A 27,615-nucleotide genomic window follows, 5' to 3' on the forward strand; every position below is an offset into this window, starting at 1 on the left:
CCTTCTTCTCCCCTCCCTGGACAGAAATCTCACATCTGGTCTCACTTGCAAGGCTGGTCCTGGGCTCCCAGGGGCTCTATATTTTCCCCCTATAACTTTAAATCAGAGCAGCATTTCAGTAAATCACAGGGACACTTATTTATTGGACATAGTTTGGGTCTCTTAAAGCATGGAGAATAAATTTAATGGAGCGTTCCGAGCGTTCTCCAATCTTTTGAGGGATTACTTGGGGAATTTGTCAACTGCACCAGGCCCAGCAGCCTGATCCAGAGAGATGGGACGGAAATGAGGGGAGAATCTTCTCGGAGGACCCAGGTGGATCCTAAATCATCCCGAGGAAGATTAATATAAGAGGCCAGTTGCCAGCAAAGTTGATAGGCAGCATTGCCGTTTATTTAATAAACTATCATTTCAGCTGGAGGGCGACTTTAATCTGAATTACACTCTGTTCTTGTCATCCACTCTTGCCAAGTAATTTATGGAATGCCATGGCATGTTCTTAACCTCAAGCAGCAGAGGAGAGAGGAGGAGAAAATGGAGTCCATGCTGAGAACAAAGAGAGATTGTGCAGGGAAACGAAGGAAGGGAACGGCCCTTGGGGGCCATGAAAACCTGGGGGTGAATGGATGCCCAAGGTGGGGAGGGACAGGCGGTCGGATGGAGAGGCTGGACGGGCGGGAATGGATGGAGATGAAGAAGATGGAGACGTGGAGAGAAGATTGGTAGAGGGTGGGTGGGTGGGGAGAGGAACTGTGTGGTTGGGTAGGAAGCTTCAGTTCTTGGGGTCTTTCAGGGGGACAAGAAGGTTATTGGTTCTGGTCTTTCTTCCATGAGGAAATTAGGTCAGGATAAGTTCGGTAGGCTTGCAGAACCTAGAGTCCTACGTGGAGTATTTTTACAGGGGAGGGAGGACGATGCAGTGTGAGTTGCTGATGGAGTTGCAACGGGGTGGGGGTGGTGGGGATGGGAGGGTGGGGGTGGGGGGTGGAAGGGTGGGGAGTGGGGTCTGGGGACAAAGGCACCTTTTGTGTCTCAGAAGTGCTGTTATTTGGGAGCAGAGCAACAACGGCATTTTGGTGAACGCTCACAGTTCTGGCTGCGACAGCTGCCAAACCCTGGCCCCAAGTCCGCCGGTCAGTAGAGCCTGATGTGTCCTCCTCCTAGTCTCGGTTAAGGGAGCATGGAGACATTCGTGGTTGCAGGACACAATCCGCAAGGTGAGCCACTGTGTGAACGGAAGCATAGAAGGATCAAGGTACTGAAGCCGTAGCTGGTCAGGGGCTTGGGGAGCACTCCTTCACTGTCAGTCCCTTCAGCTTGGCTCCCTGGATGCAGGAGAACAGGTGCTCTGCACATCATTTCTCAAGAGCATCTCTGGCACCCGGGGAAGAAGGTTCTCATCTTCAGTTTGCCTGTCTTCCAGTTCTGACCGCAAGTCAGAGGTCGCCCCCCTCCTTGGTCCCCCACCTTTTCCTATTTTGCTCAGCGAACTCAGTCCTTGTCTGGTACCTCCTGGATGGCCGCATCGAGGAAGCATGGTGAGAACCGGGGTAAGCATAGGGGCTACACAGGATGGCTGCGGAAATTACAGAGGAGGCCAAGGGGAGACAGGATGGCTCGCCCGTGGTCTCTCCTTCACTAGATTCAAAACAGAGTACAAAGTGGGACCTCTGTCTGCCCCTAGGCTTTTGTGAAAGTGGAGGTAGGCATAGATCCAGAAGAAACTATAAGAAAAGGGCTTCACTGGTCCTAGTGTATGGGACCCCGCCCTTCCAAGTGACTTCTCCCTGGCCTTGTCATTCTTCCTGTGCTTGTGACCATCAGGACCTAGCTCCATCTGGCTCCCTCCCCATCTCCTCCTATTCCTGTGTTCTGGCCTCCTTGCAAAGGCACAGGCACCCCGGAATCAAGCTACCCCCTTTACCGATCCATTTGACCCTGCAGACGCTTCAAGGTTGAGACCAGGTTTTGTTTTCTTAGAGCATCTCCCCAGCCGTCGTTCTCTCTGACAGATGTGGTCCCCACATACGTATTTCCCATTCCTTCTCTTGGTTCCTTGATCCTCCATCTGTCTTATCTCACTGGTAAGTGAGGGGCTTAGACGAATGGGCTCTAAGCTCTGCCCAGTTCTAGGACCCTACATCTCTTGCTCTCCCTCCTCAGCTTGGCTGTATGTGCCTCCGGAGAAAGGACATCATCTTTTCCTCCTGTAACATCCTACAATATTCTAGCACAGGACTGGGCCCTGACTGAGCATTCTACAAGTGATTTGTGTTGCCTGACTTATAGATGTCCTTTTCTCTTAGTAGAAGAAGTAGAGGTGGCTTAGATGCCCTGGAAGCCTGTTTCATACTAGGCCTGCAATAAAACTCTTCTGTTATTAGTAGACATGCGAGGAAAGCTACGATGTTTCTGCTTTCAGTGTGTTTGGTTAGTTCAGATAATTTGTTCAGAGAAACTTTCCCCAGCAAAGGGGGAGGGAGATGCTTTTATTAAGTGAGCATCAGGGTACTCCCCTGCAGTAAATGTATATTGTAGCCCATTAGACACGAGTGCCCTGGTAGTATAGACCCATAATCCTAGCCAGTCAGGAGGCTGAGGCAGGAGAATCTTATTAGGTTCAAATAATAAGAGGGGTGATGAGGCAGGTTCAAGGCCAGCCGGGACAACTTAGTGAGACCAAAGAAACAACGAGTGGGGATGATACAGCGTAATAGCAAGGACCTCGGTGAAGGTGAGACTATGGATCCAGTCTTCATCACAGCCAAGACAAAAACGTGTTGCCCACTTTGATTCCTATCTGAATCCCTACTTCTTGCAAGACTTGGGCAGGTCACTTGGTTTGTGAATCTTGTTAGCTCATCTCTTAAACAGTGGTCTTAAGATATAAGATATGTCCCTGTCTATCTCAGACGGTTGCTATGGGGATACAAAGACAGGCAAACATGGGACAGTGGTCTCTAAATTGTGACTCTCTAAATTGTGGCATTCATAGCAGCCCATGCTTCTTAGCATGAGAGGTCAAAAAGTAAAAATATAAAGACGAATAGAAAAGGACGCACCCTCGAGGGTTCCTCTGTCCCAGTCTCACTACGGGACAAAAACAAACTGCTTTTCCCTGGATGATACTCTGCGATGATACCACCACCCCCACCCCCCACCCTGAAAACATGGAAAAGAAAAAGTGGAGTGTGAAGGAACATTCTGGTATATTCTGAGAGTTGACTCTGGGAGGAGAGGAAAACATGAGCAAACAAAAGCTGTCATTCATTGGCAAGCTGCTTCTCCTGGGGAACAAGCTTTATAAAGGAAAAATCAAGCCTCTGCTGTTGCCTTGAGCTGGGAGCAGACAGTGTGGTGAATGGACACCTCTGGGCCATGCCTCCCCACCCGGTCTTGGAAGAGGCAGCTTGCTGTCTCTCACATGGGGAATGTCTCCCCATCCTTCGGTGTTCCCGAACACCGAAGGATGTTTGGTGTTTGATTTCTACAAACAGTCACATCCAGGGGTGTCATAGCCTGTGCCCAGATCTCCTAGAGCTGTGCCTACCTACCCTCTGGCTGGCTGCCATACTCAGAGTCTTCTTGTCCAGCTCCAACTTTCTACTTGTGCCCGTCCGTCACCCTCACCCTGCCTTGTCAACTTTCACCCCGTGATTCTGAAGGTAGAGGGACCCTGGAAGCTGGTGATGGGGACTCCAGCCTTCTAGAAACCTGTCTGTGTGCAAACAGACAAAGCCACCCCGCCTCCTCCGGCCCAATGCGCGAGCACCATCCTGACTTTCCAAGACGATGATTGAGTTTTTCCCCTCTTCTGCTTGATATTTCTGCCAAAGCAAGAAAAATCCTTGTTGAAGTCTAGCAGGAAATCCAATAAAAATTCTTCAAAAGATGGGCTTGACATTGAAAAACAGCAAAATTATAAAATAGGCCTTAGAAAAGAGAGAGGAGAGTTATTATATCTGGCACCGAGCAAAAGCCCCGAGACCCCGTCCAAATGAGCCATCGTAGATTGAAAGTGTTTAGCTTCCCGTTGATTAAATATGGAGAAGGACCCAGGGCCTGCCAAGCCTCGGGGATCCAAAGTTTGTTTTCAGTCAGAATGTGTTTTCAGTCAATGGAAAAAATGGTCGGCCTGTGCCGGGCTATGTAACCGAGAAGCCCCAGGTTTGCAGTGAGTAATGGCTATGAAGCAGAAAACCATGCGGGCCGTTAATCATCCCTCGCAGGGCCCTGTAATTTCACTCAGCGACTCAGTAGGCTTGGACCACGCTCCCCCTCCCCCCTTTTTCTCCCTCAGCTCATTTCGCTCAAGGGAGAAGAGAGGAGCCCTTCTGGTGTCGGGTCCATGTTTTAGTTCTTAGACCTTTTTCTTCGTCCTTCTGCCCACAGCGCTCCGTTGCCAGCGGCAGGATGCCAGCGTTCGGGATGAAGAACGGAGTACAGATGTATTCACATCTGTGGGGCTCTTTCAGGGGAACTTTCCTTGTCCCACAGGCGCTCTGGAATCAAAGCCTGGGAAATCCCCCTCCTCCCCATCGCCTTCCCAAGGCCAGCTGTCCGTGGAAGGTTCTTAGATGTTCTTGAGCAGGCTTGTCTCGTTCCTCCTTCAGAGTATTTTATTTCTCTTTCCTTCCCCCTTCCTTTTTAGGCAAGGTCTTTCTTTGTAGCCCAGGCTGGACTCAAAATTCCTTGGCATGCACCGTTCTGCCTGGCTTTACAATTTTCATTTCTCCTGGGCTTTTACCCCCCCACCCCCACACACACCCTCGTTCTTATTTCTGATGTCATTGAAGTCCTCCACAGTTGGAGAGGTGCAGGAAAACAGAGAGAGAGGGAAGAGACAAGAAAGTAGAGAGGGGGTATGGGAGAGAGGAAGAAGAAAAAGGGGGGGGGGGGGAGAGACTGACTCTTGGAGATGGTTGACTGGCAGGGCTGGGATTTTGGTAGGCCAAACCTCCTTTCTGGCTAAATGCTGCACCTTTCTATTTTCTGCTTTCTTGCATGCACACCCCTTCTTTTCCAATACCGTTTACCCAGCATAAGCAGAAACAGCGGCAAGAGGGTGCTGTCAGATTCCTGATTCTTGCGCTCCAGGCTGCTTCCCATGCAGGTTTCAGAACCTGCATTGTCGCTGTTAAAAATGGCAGCAAGGGGCCTGAGAGGGCTTTCTTTTACCTGTTGTTTATTTCAACTGGTGGTCACTGTGCGCTTCATCAGGAAGTCACTTCAATCAGTTTTTTCCTCTTTCTCTCTGTCTTTTTTCTTTCTTTTCTTTTTCTTTTTTTCTCTCTTTTCTTTTCTTGAAGACTTGGCAAATAAGTGGAAGTAAATGAGTAAATAAATGGCTTTAAAGTTATGGCATGAGAATGCTTGGTGGTTTAGTGGTGACAGATTCTTCTGCAAGGAGAGCGAGCCCAGTCAGCAAATACCCCAAGTAACCAATGACAGTAAGCGCTGAGGAGGAGGCTGCTCCAGGGGCCTGGCCGGCCCTAAGAGCCAGCTAGAGAAGCTCCGGGCAGGGAGGCAGCAAAGTAGAAAGCTGTGGGCAGGATGATAGTGGGGAGGCATGCTTGGTATGCCATCATTGCTGGAAGGAAGCAGGGTGGGATTGGTCCTTGTGTACAACCGCTGCCTTCACAGGGTTATCCTCCCCCACCCTATCATTTACTGAGTAGTTACAATGTAACAACACTGGGCTAAGAGCTTTCCCATCACCCGACTGGATCCTCTCAGTAAGATTCTACTTGGCAAGATGAGGAAAATCAACAGTCCAAGAAGCAGGTATCGGCATTTCAAACCGTGGGGGCTGCTGAACCGAGGGCCTTGTGTGTAGCAGCAGGACCCAGGTTGAGCAGGGGGTCAGTGGCAGGTCACTGTCATCATCAATCACGCAGGAGCCTTTTGTCTGCAGGGATAGGGTCTGAGCCAGGCATCAAGCAGAGCAGGTGAACCAACAGTTTAAAGGATTCACTGGAGATGAGAGGGTGGGCGGTGGGAAGGAGCTTACTCTCGGTGAGTGGAATCTCCACTGGGAAGGAAGGCACTACTCCTCCCATCCTGGGTCCAAAGGCAACATTGCAGGTTTGCAGGTCACAAGCTGGGTCATCCCAGCGCTCAGGAGCTCTTGACACCGAGTTCTTACCCATGCCATTTTCAATATCCCTCTCATCACAACACTGCCTTTCTAGAAGGAACTAAGAAACACATTGTTACACTCAATTCAGAGAAACTTAAAAGTCCAACAGGGAAGAATATATTCACTGGGGCAACACATGTGGGCAGGGGCACACACACACACACACACACACACACACACACACACACACACTCATGCACGGTGTTGTTAGTAATCTCATGTGTTCATAGAGGTTGGCTGTGGTTGGCTCATGGTAGAGCCCTTTACCAAATCAAGAATCAGCAGCACAACGGAAGTTAAGTAGCTTACTTTGGCTCCATGGCCGGAGACTGATGGGGCCAGAATGCTGCCTCAGCTGCCAGGACCCAAGACCACAGGGCACACTGCAGTGTAGGAGAGGTGGAGTCTGGGATGGCTTCATGAGTGGAAAGAAAGCCCGAGGTGAGCAGGCAGAAGCAGACACATGGCAAGGAAGAGGGCAGAGCCAAGCCAGGCCACAGGGGTGTGGGGAGGAAACACTGGGGAAGCTGGAAGTTGTAGAGGATTTGGGTAGGGGTGGGGAGGGAGGGAGTTTTCTGAGGTGGACTTGGGTCCCTATGAATCCTGGTACCTGCTGGGGGAATGAGTGAGCTTTGGTAGAGGAGGTAGTCGTCACGGAGGCCTGGGAAGCCGGGAAGAGATTTGGTGTGTTCCTCATGAGGAGGTGAAATTATCTGGGCACTCAGCTGGAGCTGGCAAAGCCCAAGGAACCCAGTGCCAAGAGACTTTCACTGCAGGCCCGGTTCTGCCTGAGGCATCCGGGCCAAGGTCACCAAGCTAAGTCATGTCTTGGATTCCAGCGACCTTGCTCTTTAAATAAAGGGATTCGGCCAGATAATCCCCTGACTATAAAGTTCTGTGGTGAGAGCTGAAGAATGGGGTGGGGGTAACCAGGGACGGGTGGAGGGGTGTGTATGGAAGAACCCAGAAGCAATGGGAACCTGGAGTTAGATGGAGAACAGGAAGAGGGTTCAAACAACAACAACAACATCACCACCACCACCACCACCACCACCACCACCACCACCACCACCACCACCACCAAAGCCTTCCATCAGCTTTGTTTTGCAAGGCAGAAACCGAGGCACAGACGGGCTAAGGGCTTCCCAAGTCATACAGCACCCCATTGGTAGGACTACCCCCGCCATCCAAGGCCCTGGCCTTTGGCCTGCTAGACTCACCTGGGCCTCATCTAGTGGGGAAGACTTAGCCAAGAGCTGGGTAGAAGAGGAATGAGTAAGGGAGCAGAGGCTGTGCCATCAGGCTCCATTTTCACAGAACAGGCTGAGTAATGGCCCCCATAGGTAAATAGCTTGGTAGCCATAGTGCAGAGCTACTGCCTCTGGTCCCAATCTATGCCCTGCCAAGCCCCATTTCTGCAGGGATATCATTGCTCATCTTAAAGTGGTAGGCCAGACCCTGGCAGTGGTGATGGTGGTGGTGGAAGTGGTGGTGGTGGTGGCAGCTGTGGTGGGGAGGCTCTAACATCCTGAAAGCCATCTACAGAGGACATTGAAGACGGGGTGGGACTAAAGCTCATGTCCACTGTGGTGGCAGATCCTCTGGGCATGTAAGCCTCTGTTGCTTTTGTAGGCCCAGAGCCCTTCTCCTTACACTCCCTGTGACTGGAGTGAAGGAGTGGGTAGTTGGCCTGCAGCTTGGGCGTGGCTTGCTGGGTGGAGGTGGCCAGGCTCAGGGCTGCCTGGGCTATGACACTTCTGTGAACCTCACTCCCTCTGGGTACCTATTAGCATGCTACTCCAAGGGGGGCTGGTAAACGTTAACTGGCCTTCCGGCCTTTAGCAGCCAGGGGGTCAGGGAAAGGTCACTGAAACCTGCAGGATTGATAGTCTAGGCATCAGTCTCTACCCAGTTCTTCCAGGGTGAGAACGAACCACCGGGAGCCCATTTCCACAGAAATCCTTTTCAGGGGTCTCTTTACTATGGGCCCGGTCTTCTCCAGCCTCTAAGTCCACATCTGGGGTTGGGAAGGTGTGTAGCGAGAGCCAGTGGGCAGACTCTGAATAGATGGCAGGCCTTGGAATTTGGGGGCCTGGCCAGGTGTGACCCCAGTGCCTGACCTCTGTGGCCTGGAGGGTAAAGAGGTGGGAGGTGGGGGTTGGGAGGAGGTTACTGGCTAACAGTTACCAGGACCTTTGAAGCTATAAATGCTTCCCCGGGCCCCTGCTGGGATGGATGGGGTCAGAGTTCACTGGTTGTCTGGCTCTCCAAGTGGGCTGGAAATCTTGCAGGCAGATGGAGTAGGGACCCATGGAATGGGACATTCCCAGAGGTGGAAGGCTCATGGGAAATGTTATTTTTGGTGCTCTGGCTTGGCTCAGGCCCAACGACTTGGAGGCCTTGGGAGGGGCTGATAGAAGTTGTTTTTGTCACATACTCACTCGTCTCTCGGGTATGTTTCCCAAGTTGTGTTTGGTCACACCAAGATCGGCTTCTGAATGATGGAGACCTTGCAGTCGGCCTCTGCCTGACCTGGTAGGTTTTTTTTAGCTGACCTGTCGTGGACTGCTCAAAGTTTCTGGTCCCACTCAATGCTCTTTCTTGCCTGGTACCCCGCCCTCCAATCCCCGTCTTATTTCTTCTGCGTGCCTGGGCCTTCCCCTTTCAGTGCGAACCCTGTTTACCCGGTTACGTCACCTCTTTCAGGAAGCTTTCTTGGAGTGGATTCTGACACTGCTCATGCATTAACTCTCTCAGCTAAGACTGAAGACTATGGGGCCGTGCCCGTTCTTCTGGGAATGTGTCACTTCACATAAAGGCAGTCCCGAGTCCTTCCTTCCAGAAGCTTATCTTCCCCAAGACAGTAGTAGCTGTCATTTAGATAGCTCTCAGCTTGAAAAAGTTTTGTGTACCTGCAGACCACCTCTACGAGGTGGGAACAAACTCCACAGTACACGTGATGGTCCTTTATTCTGATTTGGCCACAGATCCATGAGAGAGGTAATATTTCCCTCCTTTTACCAATGGGGGAAAAAGTCAAGACTGACAGAGGTCAAGACCACAGAGCCAGTAAGCAGTGGTGTGAAGTTGGTGAACCCCGGCCTGCCCAAGTACAAGGTGCTTTCTTATAATAATATCGCTGTTCGTTCCTGCGTAGCATTTTCTTATTTACTCCCCCCACCCCACATCGTCTCCATTATCCTAGGGCCTTCCCCTAAGGTAGTGACCTTGGCATGTTTATGTCTATTCTTGGAACACCTGCCATATTGGGTAACTCAACTGGCACCCAATGAATATTGTCCTATTGATTGATCGCCAACTGTAGTGGGCGGCGCTAAGAGCATGGGAGCTGATACGTTTTTCTATTTATCTACTTATCTAAAAAAAGGTTTAAAAAAATCACATTTACTTATGGGTGAGAGCCCTGGCATGGAGGTCAGAGAACAACTTGCAAGAGTTGGTTAAGTCTCTCAGTAGGTGAGCGGCAGGGACTGACTGAGCTAGCTAGTCAGGCATTGTGGCAGGTGCTGTTACCAGCTGAGTCATCTCGCTGGTCTTAGTTTTGATTTTATCCATCGATTTGTGGTGTGTGTGTGTGTGTGTGTGTGTGTGTGTGTGTGTGTGTGTGTGTGTCTGTCATATGCATGCATGCAGGCATGTGTGTGGTTGCCGGAGAACACCTTGCTACAATTCTCTCCATCTACTCTGTGGGTCCAGGGCCCTAGCTCAGGTCATCAGGCTCAGTGACTAGCGCCTTGACCCACAGAGCAGTCTTGCTGGCCCAGCAGCTGATGCTTATCACACATGCTCTGTCAGTCTCAAAGCCAGGTCTAGCTAACCACGATCGGTTTCAGTCCTTCCAGCGGTTACCAGAACTAGCCTTTGGCAAGCAGACAGCTAGCATGTGGTAGGGATAAGATTTGAATTATAGCTTTCCCTGACTCAAAATTATGTGCCCCTCCGCCCCTTTACCACCCCAGGCTTATTTATGGAAAGGTGACCTTCACCTGTGGAAAGTCCCGGTGAAGCTGCTTGGGTGCTTGCTGCTCCATGCCTACCTGGCTCAGGGAGACAGGAACTGGGCGGCCCCTGCTAGACGGAAAGGCATCTCGGGAAATGGAGGCTTCGGTGGCAAGCATAACCTGCTCAGATGTCTAAAGTGGTTAAAGGAATGTGGATCACGTTATAGGTGTTTGGTTTTTACCATGACTGCTGAATCGGTAACGACCTGTTCCAGAGCCACCGCTGGATTCAGAAGGAGCTGGCAAAGGCCACTGGCAAATGCCGTGAAGGATTACGGCAGTGTGGATGGCCGTCTTAAGGCCTGAGGCAGAGACTGAGGGTTCCTATTCCAGGTAGATTTTGTTCCTTTGTTCTAACATCGGTTCCCCTTCCCCATTTCTTTCAGGCAAGGAGGAAGAACACGGTCGGGTCTCCTGATTCATTGTGTCTCAATGGGTCCAGTAGACTGGATAACGGGGTACATATGAAAAAAACGGGGAGCAAGAGGGTATGTGGATGAAAGCAAAGAGCCCCAAACCAAAACAGAACAAACCCCCAAAACCAAAGCAAGCAAACAACAACAAGCAACCCGTCCCCCCAATCCAATGTCTTGTACCTCTAGGTTCCCACTCTGACCAGCAGGGCTTTTAGAGCCCGCTCTCCCAACCGGCCAGCATGCCAAGTCCTCAACCCCTCTGGCTAATCTCCTGGTTTTTTTTTTTTTTTTGTTTTTTTTCTTCTTAGAGTCAACATTCAGGCCTTCAGCACCCGAATGGACTAAGCTTACTGAAGTCACCGGCAGGTAACTTGATCAACGGCTGAGACAGCGCCCATGGTGGGAATTAAGCAGTGCCTGAGCCGCAGAGGCGTGGGGAAATGACCTTGAGTGACTGTGGCATGCGGGCAGCCTTGTTTCACATGAGGACATCGCCTGCTCTGCATCTGCCTTGCACACTGAAGGCTGTGTGCGTCCAGTGTCTGCAGGGTCGATGGTGACATTTCTCTTCCAGCCTCTTGCTCCAGAGGCGGGAGCCATGTGTCAACAGCCAGGCCTCAGGCAGAACGGCAGAACTCCTGGTCCTGCTCTGGCTGACTGGTGACAGATAGGGCAGCTTACAGTAGAGAAGGGAGTGGGTGGCGTTGCTCTCCGGTGTTTCCAGCCCTCCACCACCCTAGCTGCAAAAGACCATCCCAGCAAATGATCTGATCTGTTCTGAGGGTCAAGGGTCACAGTTGAGAGACGCACGGCCAGACAGGTGTCTAGGAGCCATATGCTGACACCAGCCAGTTCCAGAAGGTGATACTGCTCTGTCCAGGAGCCAGTGGCACAGGAGAAACTTGAGGTCTTTTGGTTTGATGAGCATTGTTAGCTCTGACTTCAGATAAGCAGAGCAAACAAGCCACAGTCCAAGTGGGAACTGGTTCTGCCCCTTTGTTTTGCTTTTCTAAGTCATCAAAGCCAAGTTTCTCAAGCCTGAATACCTCTGCTTTCTGATGGTCCCATTGTGTTTTTATTGTGCTTCTGACAAGTGCTAACAGACCACTTTCAAAGTGTGTTGATGTTTCGGTTGTTTTTGAATGGCCCTTCTGTTTTCCTGCATCTGGGCAGCATTAGCCTCTGGCCCCAGGGAACGACTGGGTTCCTATAAAAAGTGTACCAGGTCCCCTTATGTGGAAAAACTGGCCAGGACAAGATCAGACACCCATCTGGGCAGGAACATACAGCACAAATGTGAACACCATTCACCAGCTGCAGAAGCCAGGTCAGGCTGGGAAGAGGCCAGTGAGCCTTGCCAAATGGACTGTGGGTGTTCTCTTTCTGTGTGTGGACACATTGTGATCTTCCTGAGGGAGGATACCAATAAGAAGAGTGCCTGGCACTAGGCAATGCCACCAAATGTTTGTTGTCCCTCTGTCCTCTTAGCTCAAGTTGCTTGTCAATTACCAACATAAGAGGCTCCTGAGAACTGGCCACACAGGGACCAGAGTTGGGACACACAGGACAGTCTAGAGTTCAGAGGGTTTACTAGGAGAGAGAGGCAGACCTTATCTGTTTGATATCTGAGCTTTCTTGAGGGATCTTTTGCTCTATTGCTTGAAGGGCTAAAGCAGGGAGCGGGTAGGGCAGGGTGGGCATGTTTCCTCCAGATTCTATCTAGGGGTTGTATGGCTGGCTCGTTCCTTTGTGCTTCTGTTGTGTGTCCTGCCTTCCCTTCACCATAACACTTTAGGCTAAGCAAAGTCAGGTTCAAAATGGCTGCCTCCAGTGGAAGAGTCTTTGGGTATGGACGAGGCTTCCAGGAAGTGAGCCACACGTATCATCTCGCTCATTTAATGCTATCCGCAGACTCTCTCGCTTGTCCGAAGGCTATCTTCATTTTTTTTTTTCTTTTAAGCTGGCTGAGTTTCCCTTTAGCTCCAACCTCACCAGCTCATGAACTGTCTGTCCTCCCTTGAGTTTCCAGAGTTGCAGGGCTCTCCCCTAACTGACTTCTAGTCTACTCTGGGACTCATGTTAACGAGATCCCATCTTTATTCCTTTACCCCGATGCATCAATCCCTGCTCCCATCCCCACCCCCTGTTGAATTTATACTAGGAGTCAGAGGAGCTGAGACTGGCTGGTGCTAAGCGATCTGGTGCTACTGTTAGATAAGCAGGTCGCCCTGATGAGGGAAACACTAGCGGTTCTAAAACAGGACTATGGAGTCTCTTACACCTGCAGTAGATATTTATATCTATAAACACATCGGGGTGGGCAGGGATTGCCCTGTCTGTGTTCATAAGGCCTTAGACCTCTTGAGTCTCCCTTCATCTATGGGAGGCCCTCCCTGGCTTTTGCTTCAAAATGTAAATTATTGCATCAGTCAGCTTTCTGTTACTGTAACAAATATCTGGACGATCAACATATGAAGAGAAAAGATTCACTTCTGTGCCTAGTTTTGGTCATAGACTAAAAACCTACGGAGGACAGGCAACGCAGTAGCCAGCACTTGGACCTCGACTTACTTAGCCTCCCAATTTCCACTATGGCAAGAATTTTGTTGGCCCCTGTTCCTTCAAGAACAAGAAAACAAATGTAGACAGCTCTAGAGCCTGACAGGCTGAGATGGTGGGTCACAGAGAAGTGGAACATGGCATCCATGAAGCAAGAGTATCCTCAGGAGGGTATTTCTTGAGTCTCTGGATGGGCCTGGTAGAGAACCGTGTGGTCTTATGTGTGTATATGCTTGTGAACACCTGTCACTTTGAGAAATTTCCAACTCTATGTAGCAGTTTCCTTCTCACCAGGGTCTCTCCTTGTCTGAAACTTTAATTTTATAGCTGTGGCTGTTAATGCATCATGGGTACCACCGTCAATAAATATTTATTGAGCTTTCACTGGGCACAGCGTGTTGAAATAGAAACTATATATTTGCCTCAAGAGGAGCTGAAGGCAGATGGGAGAAGATTTGAGGAGGGGCGGGAGAGATGTCTGGGTAGCCTGTCCCAATCTTGAGATTTTTATGGCTTCGTAAGTCAATGTGCCAAGGTCTCCTTGACTCACATGGGGTTGTCAGCTCAAGAGAAGAGGGCTTCAAGAGATGCCTGGGCCATGACAAAGGAAGCCACCATCAGAAAACCCACTAAGAAGTATGGAACACTGCAGCCAGAAGTTGGATCATGTCATGTAAGGACCCAAGTGCTTCACAGGGATGAAGGACCCCTTTGACCTTTCCATGGTGCTCAGCAAGGAACTCTTTGCTGATGAGATGCTGACTCGCCTTTGGTTAGGGAGTTCACAATGAGCATAGAGGTCTTGGAAATTGGAGTCCATTGGTGCTCTGACAGAAGACCAAGTCTTCTTTGATGCCCAGTGGTAGCCTGGCAGGAGGCCTCCATGGCAGAAGCCCTTGGAGTGGGGTGGGTTGGGAGGAAGGCTGCTGGGAGGGCGTCTGTATGTTTCTGAAGGAGCTCTAGTTAATCAGATCAGTAACAGCCTGCTACCCCTGTAGCGACTCAGGCCCCCTGAGGGGTTTTCTTCATCATTATGAAGATGAACACGGCTCTAAGAATTCCTCTTGGGCTTGGGATTTCTGTTAATTGCCCCCATATTTATGAGAAGATGAGCAGATCATGGATGGGGTTTCCTTCCTTTGGAGCAGAGTTTGGGCACCCTTTGCAAAGAGGCTTTGGCCAGTGAAGGTTATGGAAAGACTGATCAGGATCTCAAGGGTCAGGATGCTCAGTCCTCAGGGGTCCAGCAGTCAAGCTATTGTCACCAACATTCCTTCTGTCCCAGCCAGAAGGTGAAACAGAAAGCAGGTGAGGTTAAGTGCCCAAGGCAATGCCATGGGAGTAGATCCATGGCATCAGGAAGAGGCAGGGAGTCCGGGTTACAGTTCTGTCTGCTGCCCTGGGGCAGGAACAGGAGACTGATAAAGCAAAGACTGAGGTTTCTTCCTTAGGGAAAGTGGTGCTCAGTGAATCCCAATCTAGCCCCTCCTGTGAGGTGAGGCTAGAGGTTATGGTACCGAAGGGAGCTGAATAGAGAAGTAGAGAGACAGGGTTGTGTGGGCCTGGTCTACCCAGTGCTAGTTTGCCTGCAGGCCCTTTACTTCCCTTTCCCTTATCCTTCAAGTACAGAAAGCCAGAGTAATATCTCACACAATTGTTGGGAGTAGCAAATGCAAAAGTATGCATAGAGATGCGCAGTGGGGCCTGGGGGCACAGCTTGGTGGCTGGTAAATATTTAAATCATTGTAGGGAGAGCCTCTGGTGATTAAAGGTGTCGGTATGGACCACCTCCACCTCACACTGGTGTGAGTGTCCTGGCTGTTACTCTTTGTAGGCCTCTCCACAATAAACCTTCAGTCACGTGACTGGGACGGGGCTCTTCAGACACCAGCGGTAGCTGTGAGGTGCTTTGTCTGTGACTCAGCTTCCTAGTGCCTGGGATCAGCTGTCACTTGGTGAGCAGCACAGCCCTGGGGGAGCGGGCTCCGAGGCTAGCCTGATCTGCTGCCACTTGTCTCACAGTCTGGGTGGGTGTAGTTGTTTCCAAGTGGAGTGGAAACCATATGGGGCCAGGCAGGGTAATGGTGCCCCTGGCGCCCTGGGATTTCTTCATGGCTTTCCTTCGAGGCTCTGTTGGTGCCTGGCTCCCCCATAAAGCCATTATGTACTGGGAGCATTAATCATGCCGTTGGGTAGGCACTGTGGCACTTTCATGGCAGCTTTGAAGCTAATCTGTCACTAATGCCTGCTGGATTATCATGATTTCTTGCAGTCGTGATTCATTAACTTAAAGCCTAATAGTAATTTTATCAAACACCCTCCATCACTCTTCGCCCCAACATGCCTGCCCATCCCCGCTCGCTGTTCCATGGTGGCAATGTCACAACCAGCAACCTGTGTGGTCTCCCCCCCCCCAAAAAAAAAAAAAAACGAAGCCCCACAGAGATGGGCATGTCCCCGAGCTGGCTAGAAGCTGTCCAGTGAGTCCTCTGCCCAGGCCCCGAGCCTCTTTCCCCACACACTGCTATCCCGTATTCCCCACACTTGGCAGTCCATTGTAGAAGGCTTCTCTGCAGGCTCGTGGTGCCTTTCTTGAAATGCTAGCTTTAAAGGGGATTTTTAAATCTTAGTTTATTATTCAACAGTGCACTTATGTATGTCACACACACTGATCATACTCACGCATACCTAACCACCCTTATTGTCCTTTCACCCCCTTCTTCCACCCTTTGCTTCCTTCCACCCAGTCCTCATCCCCACCCATAGACCTAACCCATGGGTCTTTCTGGTTTGTTTTTGCTTTGCGGCCCACTGGGCTTGACCAGGGCTACTCTCCAAGGTGTGGGTGTGAAGCAATCCCAAAGCACAATAATTCGCCAGTGACTGTATAGTTGAAGAAAATGACTTCCCCATCTCTTCCTTCTATAGCCATTAGCTAGCTCCCCTGGGAAGGGCCCACAAGCCCCTCCTCCGTTATGACGGAATGTGAAACCTCTGCTTTTAAAAAGTGAACACAGGACAAGTCCTATTGACTGATGAACCTAGGCTCTAGGCACTTGGGCCCCGTGGGCATGGATAGGTCAGGAGGAATGACTAAGTACCCTGGGAAAGAGATCTGCCTTCTCTCCTTCCCCTGGCCTCTGGCTCACGGGGAAGAGGTGGGCAGCAGATAAGACACTGGCTGTGCTGTGGTTACTGTTCGGCCCTGACTGGCCAACATTGACAAAACTCCTTGGTGAGGTGTCACAGCAAGAAATGCTTCTTAGGCTGGCTATTCTCTGCAAAGGTCAGCTTGGGGGCACGGCTTGATGGATGGACTGTGAGTAGGCAGGAAAAAAAAGCTGGGGAAAGGGGTCTGTTGGGGTGGCCAGAGGAAGTCAGGGGAGGCGGAGGGGGGGGCTCAGGCTGTGTCCTGCTGTCGGAGAAGACTGAGGGACAGCATCTTGCCCCTCATTCTGGACCATCCATCAAGCACAGCTCTGATATCTCAACAATTTGTAATCCCCACCTGTCTCTACGGCACTCAAGTGCGCACCAGCTCTGACCCTTCCAGTCCTCATTTAGCTCTCTCTTCGGCTGTGGAGTTGATGGATGGCTTCTCCTCCCACCCCTGCCTCACCACAGCTGCAGAAACAGGCTCAGGTAGAGGTGGGGTCAAGCCCAGGGCATCACAGTGCCCCAGTGGCCCAGGCCAAGCAACAGTGTTCCTAACAGCAGCAGGTGACCCAGGGGCCATGGCCATAGAAGCAAGAGAGGAGACAAAGAGATCATTGCAACTACATGAAGAGGGGAGGAAGGGACAGACCCAAAGAGGGAAAAGAAAAAAAAAATCCTACTTTACATCCTGAGGTCTTCCAAGATTTCCGAAAACGTACAACGTGGTGCGATGTCTTCTGCGCGCGCGACAACGTTGTCTGCTCCTCTCCATCTGTGTTTTATCACGCCTGTACGCCTCAGAACCACCGAGATGAAAAACAAGTCTACAAAATACATAGATGTACGTAGATGACTACGGGGAAGAGGGGGCTGCGTTCTGCAGCCTGGGGTTTTTGTTTTTGTTTCTGCGGATTGTTTGTTGTAAGAAAAGCACAACAGCCTCGTAGACCAGGCGGGAAGCAGTCTCAGTGCGTCAGCAGAGTGAAGCCAGGGTCAGTTCTTCAGCCCTCTGGTCTCTGGGTTTCTAGATGTGGGGAGAAAAGAAAGGAGCAGATCCTGCTTCTTTATCACTCCCTCCTTGTCCCCTCTTCCTTCTCCTTTCTGTCTCCTTCTCTGTCCTTTCTTCCTTTTTTTTTTTTTTTTTTTTTAGAAAGGATCTTGCTATTTTATCTCAAGCTGTCCTTGAACTTGCTATATAGTCCAGGACCTCTTTGAACACTCCCCTTTTCTGCGTCAGCCTTCTGAGAGCGGCCATGATGAGCTTCCTCCCTGTTCTATGTTCTAGGTGGAACTGGCTCCACTGGAGATCATCTATGTCTGGTGGCTCACAGATCGAGGTTCCACTGAGAATCCCCTGTGAGGCTCAGAGCACTTCTGAGGTAGGAAGTATGGTGGGCTCTTGGACTTAGAGCATCGTGTGTGCGGTAGAGACGCCTGGGTCTGAATCAGGAAAATTCAGGTCACCTTTGGTGACCTCATCCCTACCCTTGAAAGAGGGGGAGGGACAGGACTGCTCTTCTATACCTCCAAAGAAACCATCCTGACACTTGTCACCCAGGGCTCCGGAGGACTTCTTCTTTGGAAGGGGAAAGTCTTCAGGCTTCAGAGCGGAGGCTCTTGGAATTTCAAACAAATGAAAATAGGGGGCAGGCAAAATGGAGAATAAATGTAAATTTGCAAAATCTGTGGAAAGCAGGGAGAAACACACACACACACACACACACACACACAGAGAGAGAGAGAGAGAGAGAGAGAGAGAGAGAGAGAGAGAGAGAGAGAAGAGCTAGATGTTCACAGGGCAAGAAAGGGGGAGGGCAATTTAATGAGGGCAGCTTGAAGGCCGGCTTTAACCAACAGCTGGCGGGGTGCCTGGTTTGATCTTCCTGTGAGTTGGGCGGTTTGATTAATTGTGGCCTGTGGCGGAGGAGGACAGACACCTGGCCCTGAGTTCTTTGATCTCAGGATTTCTCAGGGCCAGTGGGAGGGGTGTTGCATGCATGTGCTACTCCCAGGGCACTCGAGGCCTCCAGCCTCCCTGAGAAGAAAGCCAGGAGGCCAGGGCCTTGGGACAGGCTGGGAGAGTCACTGGGGGGTGTGGGGGTGGCTGGGCCTAGGTGTGGGCCTGGAGAGGAAGGTGCAGGACATACTGTGGGGTGAAGGAAGGTCATCTGTGGGAGAAAGTTACTTCGTCATGTGAGGTGATTCGGCCACTTTAAGACAACTCTGTTCCTATGTAAAAGAGAGAACTGATTTTGGGGGAGAAAAATTCAGGCTTCTCGGCTTATGGACACAGGGCTGGCTCGTTTATTTGAGGAGTAAGGTCTTCTGGAGGGAAGGGAAGACATAGGACTCCATTAAACTGGTTTTATTTTACACATACTGGAAGAAAACAGATTTAAGAAAATGAAAGGAACAGATTGCCAAAATGGGGAGAGGGAAGAGAGAGGGAGGGAGGGAGGGAGGGAGAGAGAGAGAGAGAGAGAAGAGAGAGGAGAGACAAAGAGAGAGACAAAGACAGACACACACACAGAGAGACAAAGACAGAGAGACAGATGAGAGAAAGAGAGACAAAGAGTCAGACACAGAAAGATGGACAGAGAAGAGAGACAGACAGAGATGAGAGAGATAGAGAGACAGACAGAGAAAGAGAGACAGAGACATACAAAGAAAGACAGAGATGAGAAAAAAAGAGACCAACAGACAGAAATGAGAGAGACAGACAGAGATGTCAGAGAGAGAGAGAGAGAGAGAGAGAGAGAGAGAGAGAGAGAGAGAGAGAGACTTTAAGCAGAAGGAAGAAAAGGAACTAAAACCCTAATGCCCTTAAAAAAAGAAAACGGAAAAACACACACACCATAAATTATGCCTTTGGACTGAATCCATTGGTGTCTTGCCAGTTTCAAATAATAGTGTAACTTGATTAAGAAACTTTACAGGATTTAAAGTTTCTGGCTTTTCGACTCCTCCCTGAGACTTCTCTTTAACTTACTGTCTACACCAGGCTAATTTGTTCCCAGATTTTTTAATCTTTTCCAAGTCTGAGATGATGTTTTTAACTTCGTAACCGTATCTGAAGGATTCTCTTTTCATGTGTCTATAATGCTGGGACTTGAACCCAAGGCCTTGGCAAGTTAGGTAAGCACTCTACTACTGAACTGTGTGTCACCGGTCCTCAAGGTCACTTCTCCCTGTGACTGCAACTCAGAATCTTGGGTCAACCTAAAACATTACCCTGAAGATGTGTTGTAAGTGAAGTGTAGTATCTGATTACCAAACTCATCAAGTTCTGGTCTCCTTTTGGGTCACCTCAAATATCAGAAAAGGGACATGCATGGGAATAGGAAGAGAAGCTCTCAAGTGACTGTGGTTAGAGCACTCCAGTGTCGGAGGCAGAGGGATCATGAGTTTTGGGTACATAGGGAGTTCCAGGCCAGGGTGAGCTACACAGAAAGATTGCTCTTAAAATGAGCAATCAATCAATCAATCAGGCAAGCAAGCAAGCAAGCAAGCAATCGAGCAAACAAAAACAAAACAAAATAGCACAGGAAGGAAGGAAGGAAGGAAGGAAGGAAGGGAGGAAGGAAGGAAGGAAGGAAGGAAGGAAGGAAGGAAGGAAGGAGAAAATGTAGACGTCTTGAAGCATTTACCAGCTCTGATGATGACTTCAAAGCAGAAGAATCCCAGAAATGCACCGTACATTTTCTGGTGAGACTGGAGCTCTGTCTGAGTGAAGTCATCCTGATTTGGGAGGCGCCCACAAAACAGGGCCCAGGGCACCCGGTCTGCACCTGAAGGTCTGGGTTTGAACTGCAGCTCTTTCAATCACTCCAGGAGTGATTGCGCTACCTCAGAGGCTCCACCCCCCCACCCCAGGGTCAGCTTCCTTGTGTAGAGAAAGTGAATTCAGGAAAAGTCCTTGCCTCACGGCCTCCTCATCACGAGGATTAAATACATTAGCCTCTGTGAAAGCACCCCTATAAAGAAACGATGAAGCCTTCAATTAACAGTTGGGGTTAGAATTACTGCTCATATTACAGAAATCCAGGGCTCTTTAAAGACTCGTGTTGACAGCGGGCATGGTTTAATTTCAGAAAGGGTTTGCACATGGAGGGCAGTAGAAAAAAGGGCTCACATGCTACCTGCTGCCTCCGGGGCATTTGTTCTCCTGTAATTATTGTTTACTAATAAGTATGTTTTGCTCATAAATGTCCTATTAAACTGGGCTGAAGCCCTTCACCAGGTCAGCCTGGCTTTTCTGGCTGTGATTAAGCAGGAACCCCTAGAGGCCCCCTTGAGTAGGGAGTCTTTTGGGCTGTGGGATTTCGTACCTGACCCTGAGAGTCCTCAACTATGCAATGGGTGTCCTTGCCACTCCCTGGCCTCTTTCCTACTGTGGCTGGTGTATAACAGGGGAATTGCGTTCCACTAGTCTGGCTTCCTGCAGCTCTGGGCCTGTTTGTTTCTTCTTGTCAGTAGTAGTCTGCTGTGGGGATGTAGCAATCATTATGGAGGCAAGGTTCCTCGAGCTGGAGGCTTTAGGTTTAAGTGACTGCTCTGGGATATAAGACCTGCATGTCTGGCCCTGAGCAATGCTTACCTTTCTGGTGTTGTGATGAGGATCAGGAAGAGAAGCTCTGAGAACAGGCAACCAGTGACACAGACGCGTAATAAATGAATAACACTCTTCTTACACAGATGGTGTCTCTCTTGCACGAGTTGAAATGACTAAGAGTCGGTCAAACCCACAGCCTGTGTCCCAAGATCTTCTCCGTTCTGATCTTGTTAGCCTGAGGTGAAACCTTAACATCGACCCTGGCTTCCTAGGGTTTGTTAGGACTGTGAAATGTTAGTGCTTCTGGGTGTGAAGGCTCACTCACACACAATAGCTAGGGATTGGATGGTGTAGAAAATTCGAGTTGAGACTCAGTGGGTGTGAGCAGCAGGATTTCCACATTAAAAACGTTTTATTATTTAAATGTATGTGTAGGGATGTGCATGCACATGTGTGTGTGGGGGAGTGGGTAAGGGCAGACATCTGTGTAGACCAGAGGCATCAGTTCCTCTAGTCTGGAGTCATTGGCACTTTGGGTGTGGCTGTTGGGAACTGAACTCGGGGTCTCTGGAAGGGCAGTGACTGCTCTTACCACTGAGCTTTCTCCTTAGTCCTCAGTTTCTGTTTTTAACAGGCATTCTATTACCACAAAATGTGGAGCTCGCTTTGAGCTTGAGTCTGCATTCTTTAGTGTGCACAGTCCTTAAACCTTGAAACAAGTAGTAGTGGTCATACAAAGACACATTCGAGCTGTAGTTAAGGCCCACTCAAGGATGCTCTTTAGGGGAATCCTAGAATCTGTTCTCTCTCTCTCTCTCTCTCTCTCTCTCTCTCTCTCTCTCTCCTCTCTCTGTATCTCTGCCTCTCTGCCTCTCTCTCTCTCTCCCCCTCTCCCTCTCTCCTCTCTGTGTGTCTCTGTATCTCTGCCTCTCTCTCCTCCTCTCCCTCTCCTTCTCTCCTCCCCTCCCTTTCTATCTGAACCCAGCCCTGAATCCCTATCTACGTTGCTACTAGAAGATGTTTTCTAGTAGTTCATTACCTTTTCAGACCTCCTAGTTTGTTCTGGAAGATAACCCGATAAACGAAGGCATCGTCACAGAGTACCGAAGTCCTGGTGAGTTTAGATGAATCACCTGTTTGTACTGCTCAACTGGAAAAGCCACTTTTAGGCTGGACTTAGAAACAACCCCAATCCAAATGGAACCCCCGTAGCTGGGATGCCACTAAACCCAGTGATACTCAAATGAAAGACAAAGAAGCCTGGAGGTGGATTAGTTAGAGGGACGCAGAACTGACCAGATGACCAGGACACAGGGCTTCTCAGCCTGGAAGAATCTCCTTGCCACAGATGACAGCAATGTGTGCAAATGAATCCCCTGTCCTGGCATGGTCGCAGAGAGATGCTTGGAGGCACTGCCGTGGGCATTGGTAGAGCTTGTTTTTAATCAAGCAGAGTCATGCTTATGGTGTATTTCATGAGGCTATGGCATAATAAACAGAAATGGGAATACCAGTGTGCATATCTGATAGCGACTTTCATAAGGATTGGACTTTGGGCTATTGGGACTTCTCTGCCATTGGACCTGCGGGACAAGACTGTGGAAAACATGGCCCTGGCAGGCAGTGTGGCTGAGTGTGTGCATCTGTGATCTCTGGTTAGCAGATGAGCAATCCAAACATCACGAAAGAAGCTCTCATGTGACTGGATTATGGGATTTCACTTGTCCAGGAAATGATCCGTCAAAACTTTACCATTCGACTGAGAGATGGCAATTTTCACTAGAATAACACAGCAGGCACACCTATATGTAACTTATTTTCTTCTCAGGATCTTCCCTGCTCACCTTCTCTCTTTCTGTTCTTCTGAGTCAGGGTCTGGCTATGTAGCCCAGGCTGGCCCTGAAGTCATGATCCTCTTGCTGCAGTCTCCCAAATACGGGGTTTATGGGTATCTGGGCTCCTGTTGGCTCACGATTCCAGTTTTGATTGGGTTATTCAGCAGGGCTGGGGTAACTTTTCAGCAGTTTCAGTATTTCAGGTTGAGGGCTGTCTTTGTCCCTTTTTATTGACTCTGTGAAGCACAGTTTATTGAGAGACAGATGTCTGCACAAGATGAATCCAACTGCCAACCACTGTCAAAGGTCCTGGCAGTTTGGGCAGCTCAGCAAATATGGCCTCTTTCCCCATCAGCTTCTCATCTTGAGTGCTACCCATGGCAGCAAAGCAAAGGAATACCCAGAAGCCCTGGTGGGTTGGCCTGAGCAGAGCACATCTGCCTCTAAGGTTTAGTCTAAGGAGTCTGAGGCCTGTTGGTAGGCAGAAATTGACATATACCATTGCCCAAATCTTGTTTCATTGCCCCCCCCCCATGATTCCCTCCCCTCCTACCCCTTCCTTCTCTCCTACCCTCCTTTGGAATCCCAGTTCCATTCATGACTCTCCTTTGGTTGGGAATTTGTTATTTTCCCCATAACCCTGTTGTGTTGCTGGTTAAGAGAAAGCAAAAAGAAAAAGGAAAAAAAAATCCCTTCAACTTTCTGGGAAGGCGTCTAATTAAATTCCCAAAGAAGGGATAGGAAAGCCCCCTCTGAAACACAGATACAACTCATAGAACCCAATGGCGACAGCAAGGAAAGAGCAGGCATCAGCCCGGGGAGCTGGTAACATGCTGTTCTTTCTCAATGTCCTCTGCAAAGGAGCTGGTCCTGGGTTTAAAATAGCCCTCTGGTAAAAGCAACTATTTAAAGAGTATTGGGGTATGAGAAATGCAAAACAAAGTGTTGTTGATTAAAAACACATGGTTTGTTCTCGAGACGAGAGTAGCCAGCAAAATCAAATGTGACAGTGTTTTGGCTTTTTCTATCCCACAAGACATGATGGTGATTTATTAGAGTGATGTCAGCTGTGGTTAAAAAAAGCTTGCCGTGTTGTCTTAATAAAACGAGACTTTACCTTGCAGCTGTCAAACTCTCCCGCTCCTCTGACTCCAGGCAGCAGCTGATAAGTCCTCCTTGGGCCTCCTCTGGGGGGTTTCTCTCCAAGGGGTAAATCTCTGCCTTTTGGAGAGTCCATGAGGTCACAGGGTACTGCGTACCTCTGCTCGTTCTGTGGAAGTGATGTGGGCTGACCCCAGCTTATTTAATTTGCAGAATCAGTTCCGGCACCCAGCTTGCCTGAGGCAGGAGACATGACTCAACCTGGCAGAGTGGTGGAGTCTTTGAATGGAGGGTATCCCAGGAAGGAGAAAGGGGGTCTGGCCTTGGCTAGTTAGTTCAGGGGGTAGGGGGGCGGTATTTATCAGGATAGATAATCTGCGAACAGAATGGTGGGTTGGGTTGTTAGCTGGACACAGAGGGTTCTAGCTTCCGGTGGAGTTATAGCCTTCATATCAGTTGAAAGTCTTTTTTTTTTTTTTTTTTTTTTTTTTTTTTGGTTCTTTTTTTTTTCTTTTTTTTGGAGCTGGGGACCGAACCCAGGGCCTTGCGCTTCCTAGGCAAGCGCTCTACCACTGAGCTAAATCCCCAACCCCCAGTTGAAAGTCTTAAGTTGGAAAAAAGCATTGGATATACCCAGCCTACCTGACGGCCTGGCAACAAAGATATTGAAAGTTTTCCCTTCTGGTTGCATGACTACCTGGGAGCTGGGACTCAGTCCTGCTGTAGACATTTTTAAGTAAGTGTGGAACCTCTGTGGCCAGCCTGGGCAAAGGGCAAGACTCAGCATTCAAAGTACTTTCTACAGAACAGATGACTTCGTCGGGTGTGGACTCCACGTCAGTCAGAGTCTCAGTGGAATCCCTTTGTTTCTGAGAAGGGAAAATCGAGCAGTCCAGGAAAGCAGGGCTGGCTGAGAGGATGCAACTGTCCAGGTGACTGGTATGGTAAGGACAGGCCATTGAGGAAAGGGCAGTGGACCTCTTCGGGGCTGATGCTGCATCTTCAGCATGATGTGGACCCAGGAGTCCTCCATGGTACCCAGATTTCCTTTCCATGACATCTGCTTCCTGCGTGTACCTTTGCCCAGTGCTGAGCACCCACGGCTCTTGTGCTGCAGAACCATCACTGCTTCCCAACTTAGTCATCTACCTCGGGTCTATGGCAACAGCTTAAGGACTAGGGACAAGGGAGGTGGTTCAGAGTAGAGCCATCTCTCAGAGAGGAAAGAGCCAGGAAGACATATGGGGACAGGCCAGGTAGGCCAAATGCATCTGCTGCCTGTTCTAGTTTTCTGTCTTAGAAATAGGACTTGCTGAAAAGAGGACTCTGTTCTTTCTGTGCCCTGTTCCTCTCCCTGTCTTCCCCCATAAAGGACAATGACGTCCTCAGGAAGATGAAATCTTAGGCATGGTATAGACCTGTAGTCACCATACCTAGGAGGCAGAGGCAGGAGGATCAAGGCCAGCCTGGGTTGCATGAGATCCTGTTTCAAAACCAACCAACCGACTAACCAAACAACCAGTGGGAACTTTAAAACCTTCTATTACTCACTCAGAAAGTGAGAAGGTAGCAGTGTTCTTTATAAATGATTGGTGCCTCTACCTTTTCTCGGTTACAGAAGACATACACAAGCGGCACCAGAACCCTCAGAACTAACAGAAATACAGACGGAAGCAGAAAAGCAGCGACGATCCCAGAAAATGGCTGTTAACATATCGGTGTGCCTTCTTCTATTCCTTTTTCTTTAAGTAGTAGCCTGAGGCCTTGTGAACGATCTGTGCTTAAGATCTATCTTTCTACTTTAATTATGTCTCCTCAGATGCCGTAAGACTTTAAGATCGCCTGAAATTGATTCTCATAATTTCCCCCCGGCGCTTGAGATTGTTTTCCCGTTGCTCTTGCAGCTTCTGCTGGACGCGGTAGCTCAAGTGGAGTCAATGTGCGTTCAGACCTTCGAGCTCCCACCTCACGCCTGAGCATGCCACCACCCGCTTGCTCCTACCCAGACTGCAGTGACTTAAGATGCACTGACTCTCGTGTCCTTTCCACCCAGATTGTCCTTTAAAGCCACATACCTGCTCTTATCTTTCTTGCGGACTCTCTGCTTGTTCCTTCTCGCGTTAGGGATGACTTAGAGGCAGTATCGACCCCATGCTTCTGCCCCCATTGCTCAGGATCCGTTGCCGCACATCCTTCTTACAACCCTTGGAGGAGCTGCATCGCTGTTTGGCTCCAAGTCTATGCAGATGACTTCACTTTCCTCCCAGCTGGTTCATGTGGACTCAGGTCTGGCTTCAAACGCAGTACCTCCGAGAAGCCTCTTCTTGATCATGGCCCTGTTTCCACTCTCCGTGACGGAGCTGATTGTATTTATGCCACCATTCGGGTGGCTGTCGTGTAGTAACTCTGTCTCTGTTTCTTAGTCTATTCTTGAGCAACTTTAGCGGACTATCAGAGTGGATAATTTATAAGGAAAATTATCATAGACCGCTTGTGATTATGAGGCCGTGAAGTCCATCTGGCAAGGGCTCCATGCTGTACCACATCCCAGTGGAAGACATTTCATGGCAAAAGAGCTCTCTCGAGGATGGAAATACGAGCACCGAAGAAGTTGAGTTTGATCCTTAACAGACACAGCCCACAGCCACGCTTGGCAATCTTGAGGATATTGCCCTCGTGCCCAATTTCCTTTTAAAGTCCAACCTCTAAACGCTGTCACCAAGGCACTGCAATTTCAATATGACTTTCAGATAGCGTTTTTATATCATAGTGCCCCGTGCCCCATACACTGGACATAAGGCAGGGTGAGCCCATTTTGCAAACCACAGTATTTGTTCCTCCTGGCAGCCCTCCCTTTCCTCCCCAGGGGAGCCCAGCTCATAAAAATCCACAAAGCTCATGGCACATAGCGACTGGCAGCTGTTGAGGATTCCACCTTCAACAGTATGTGGAGAGATGTCAATGGATAAGATGGGCCCCTGAGCTGTCCAGTAAGGTAGATCTGTGAAGCACAGCTTTGCTACTTTGCTTTTGATATACGAAAGGCAAGTCCCATTCTGGACAGAGCATCCGGGATTGAACTCCTTCGTGGAGCCAAGCTTCCACCTCAGCCCTGTAGACTGATGTGCTCTGAAAGAACTTCTATAAGTTAGAGAGAGGTTTACCTCCCTTAAAACAGTTAAGTATTGATTGTCTCTGTTCTCCAGACAAACATCAAGTTCGCTCGATAACTACTTAATACATACTGGCATTCTATATAGCAGTAGGGTGCCAGGCAGTGGGTGCAGAGAGCTGAATAGGCACACGGGGAGAGCTCAGCTGGGAAACACTAATTACAGCTCACAAAGTCCGCTTATGTAGTCATCTTGATTTGTCACAACAACTTTGTGACGCATGTGCCATTAGGACCACTTTACAGTTCAGGAAACGAAGGCTTGGTGAGTTTGCATTTGAAGGAGTTACAGCCCAAGGCCAAATGTTTTCACTTCGACTCCAGGTCGACTCTTGAGGAAGCTGACAGTATAGATTCGCTGCTCCACGGAGTCTCATGGTTCAGTCCCCAAGCCCTCCACGCTGATGAACTTGGTCCCAGCACATATGATGGCGCCCAAGCATCTTGTTCGGACCCAGTCACGTGGAAACAGCCCTGCCAGTTGCAGATGGTGCTCCAACGGCCAACTAGGAAAGGCATCAGCCCTGAGAACTGGAGTCTAGAGAGGAATTCAGGGTGGTTATTCATCCTGGGCATCAAAGCTGGTGGCTCAGCCAGTGACCTTTATTTCAGGACAGTTCAAGAGGCATGTTTTCATCAGCCACTGCGCAGCGAGAGAAGATA

The 27,615-nt window shown here is 49.6% G+C and overlaps 3 long non-coding RNA genes across 12 annotated transcripts; 1 reads left to right on the forward strand and 2 right to left on the reverse strand.

Annotated features, from left to right (window-relative positions):
* On the reverse strand, positions 1-25,970 carry LOC134482408 (uncharacterized). 2 transcript variants are annotated; one of them, XR_010058463.1, is made up of 3 exons: positions 25,856-25,970; positions 16,973-17,116; positions 1-1,225 (listed from the first exon to the last, which is right to left on the reverse strand). It is a non-coding gene; the product is annotated as an uncharacterized LOC134482408 (long non-coding RNA). The 2 variants fall into 2 exon arrangements; XR_010058464.1 differs by lacking the exon at positions 25,856-25,970 and adding an exon at positions 17,817-18,103 and having other exon boundaries at positions 2-1,225.
* On the reverse strand, positions 3,191-7,204 carry LOC134482407 (uncharacterized). Its single transcript, XR_010058462.1, has 2 exons — positions 6,449-7,204; positions 3,191-6,197 (listed from the first exon to the last, which is right to left on the reverse strand). It is a non-coding gene; the product is annotated as an uncharacterized LOC134482407 (long non-coding RNA).
* LOC108348412 (uncharacterized) lies at positions 8,386-26,048 on the forward strand. 9 transcript variants are annotated; one of them, XR_010058454.1, is made up of 6 exons: positions 8,386-8,674; positions 10,548-10,649; positions 10,886-10,943; positions 17,578-17,671; positions 25,399-25,498; positions 25,600-26,048. It is a non-coding gene; the product is annotated as an uncharacterized LOC108348412 (long non-coding RNA). The 9 variants fall into 9 exon arrangements; XR_010058458.1 differs by having other exon boundaries at positions 10,548-10,619; positions 16,986-17,671; XR_010058455.1 differs by adding an exon at positions 16,986-17,133 and having other exon boundaries at positions 8,386-10,943.
* Positions 26,049-27,615: the final 1,567 nt, after the last annotated feature.

This window comes from Rattus norvegicus, chromosome 16, assembly GCF_036323735.1.
Source record: "Rattus norvegicus strain BN/NHsdMcwi chromosome 16, GRCr8, whole genome shotgun sequence".
NCBI lineage: Eukaryota > Metazoa > Chordata > Mammalia > Rodentia > Muridae > Rattus > Rattus norvegicus.